Raw genomic sequence first — 2,908 nt, forward strand, 5'->3', positions numbered from 1 at the left:
CTTTAAAAAGAAACCCCACTCTCTCAAACTTACCACTCCTTTCAAGCCACTAACTTCCTTACCCACTCAACCATACATACCCGTATAAAGATACTTGTATAAATAAATAAATATATATATAAATAGCTATACGATATACTCAGCACACCACCTAGGTACCGGGAAAACAATCCAACTGGGGGATCGTTTAACTAGTCCGCAGGATTTCTAGGTGCTATCCTGCGTCTAGGGATGAGCGGTCCAACCGGGGGACGAAACTCCAAAGCTCCCCCACCGGAACATCCAACGCCATGTGTAGCTTCCAAACTATGTCCTACGCGCGCAGACTGGATCATCACACACCGGAACATCCAACGCCATGGTGATGACCCTAAACTCTATAATAAGTCTTTCCACATGCCGTAACATCCAACGCCGCATATGGAAAGTGTCTCACACGCCGGAACATCCAACGCCGCGAGTGAGACTAGTAACTAGGGAAGGTACTTACGTAGTGTAATCACCCAACTTCTCTCTAAAACCACACTCTTCCACAACAACCTCCAACTACCCCAATATCTCATCTATAGTGAATATATAAATATACCTCCCCAATATCCACACAAAGACACTCTCAAAACCCAAGAATGCCAAACTCGATATATATATATATATATACTCAGAAACTACCCGACCAACAAAAATCATTTCAAGAATATAATATATATATTCCATAAACCATTAAAACATTATGCAGAAACTTTCATCAATTAAAACCATGCATATGATTAAAACAAAGTCCACTCATAGATAATCCCACGCTGCCTGACCACGTGAGGGTCCTGCCTGCTGAGTACGTGCAGTCGAAACACCTATTTCGAGATACGAACCGTTAATTGGTATAAAAATCACGTCTAAGCGGAAATTACCAATTAAATGATTAAATCCCCAAATCCCCCATACGTGCACAGTGAAGGAGGTATCCTAAGGTCCGATTACAGGTTTAGGAATCGTTCACAATTTTTTTACGGTTATCGCTAACCCGCAAACTTTGCATTTTTGAATCGGAACATCCGGGGTTCCGATTCATGATCCGTGAAGTCCCATACGGTCCTAGGAATTCCTAGAACAACATATTTTACTTCGAGAAAGATCTAACGGTCGAAACCTATCGAACCCGGATAACGCACAATATGCGAAAATCCGTTCGATAGTCAAACGACATCCGAATTGAGATCCGCGAATTCCTACGCGCTCGTGACCACCTAAGGATCTCATCGGGTTATATTGCAGCCTCACCAGACTCGCCCACGCGCCGCCACACGCGCCGGCAGCGCGTGGGTGTGCAGAGTAATTTCCGGCGACGGAAAAACTCCCCACCCGAGGTCACCCTTCCTACCCTAGCTTCTACTCGAGGTCAGGAGCACTTTCTTCAACTACGGGGAGGCCCAATTCCGGCGGCAACTGGCCGGAATTTCAGTTTGAAATTCGGCCCAAACCCTAGGTTTTCCTAATCGGTTTCTACACTCACAAACGATCCAAACCTATACCAACATCAGCTAGAACTCGTAAAAAGGAGGAGAAACCATACCTCAATCACCGGGTTTGGGCGGCGGAGGCGGCGGCGCGACGGCGAGAAGGCTTCGGTTCGAACCAGTCGAGCTCGTGGCCGGAGCTCGTGGTTTTCGACGGGGAAAACGGCCTAGGCTTGATCGGGACGGCGAGACGGATCGATCGGGACCGGTCTCGGGTCCTGCCGTGGCCGGAGCTGCGCGAACCGAGGAGAGAGAGGGTTGACGTCGGGGAGAGAGAGAGACTGAGGAGAGAGAGAGAGTGTCGCGCGAGAGAGAGAGAGCTGAGGTGAAAATCTGATTTTTACCAAACTTTTTGAAATAATTACAAGTTTGCCACTGGAAGTATTTTGCCCGTAACTTTTTCGTTACAACTCCGATTCAAGCCTACCGCCTGTCTACGAATTCGTCTCGGTACCACCTACCCAAAAATACCATCCACGGTCCAAAAATCCTTCCGGATAAGAAAGTGACCAATTTACCCCTACCCCAAGGGTAAATTCGTAAATTTAATTACATCGATTAAAATAAACAATTAAATTTGGAGTCGGGGTATTACATCCACGACCCAACCACTGTCGTTAAAAATTAATACCCTAAATCCTTAAAACTAAATTATACAATTTAAAAAATTAAGTTTATAAAAGGGTTTATGGTTTTACAACCTAATATATACCCTAGACTACCCAAAAATTATACTTTAAAAATAAACCCCAATAAATAAAAACCCTAATCTCTAAACCCTAGACTCTAAACCCTAAACCATAAAACTCGCAGTGATTTTATGACTCATCAAAAGAATTTTGTTTTGGAAGGACTTTTTTAAACTTTTGTTATTCAAAATGAAAATTTTCAAGGTTTAGGGCGAATAAAATATATCAATGATTTCATAGGAGTTGACTTTGCATTTTTCTGATTTATTTTAAATTTATTTTGAATATTTTGATATAAAAATAATAAAATATACTTATCACAACAACAAACCGCGTCGGGGTTAAGAAATTGAAGGCGTTGTAAATTATAATAGACGACTTACATATTAAAATGACGTCGTTTAAAGAAGAAACCATGTCGGATATTTTACGGCACGACGTAACATATGTATTCCACGACTCAACCACCGTCGTTAAAAATTAATAACCTAAACCCTTAAAACTAAATTATATAATTTAAAATTTTAAGTTTATAAAAGGTTTTATGGTTTTACAGCCTAATATATACCCTATACTACCCAAAATTATACTTTAAAAATAAACCCCAATAAATAACAACCCTAATCTCTAAACCCTAGACTCTAAACCCTAAACCATAAAACTAGAAGTGATTTTATGACTCATCAAAACAATTTTGTTTTGGAT

This window comes from Prunus dulcis, chromosome 5, assembly GCF_902201215.1.
Source record: "Prunus dulcis chromosome 5, ALMONDv2, whole genome shotgun sequence".
NCBI lineage: Eukaryota > Viridiplantae > Streptophyta > Magnoliopsida > Rosales > Rosaceae > Prunus > Prunus dulcis.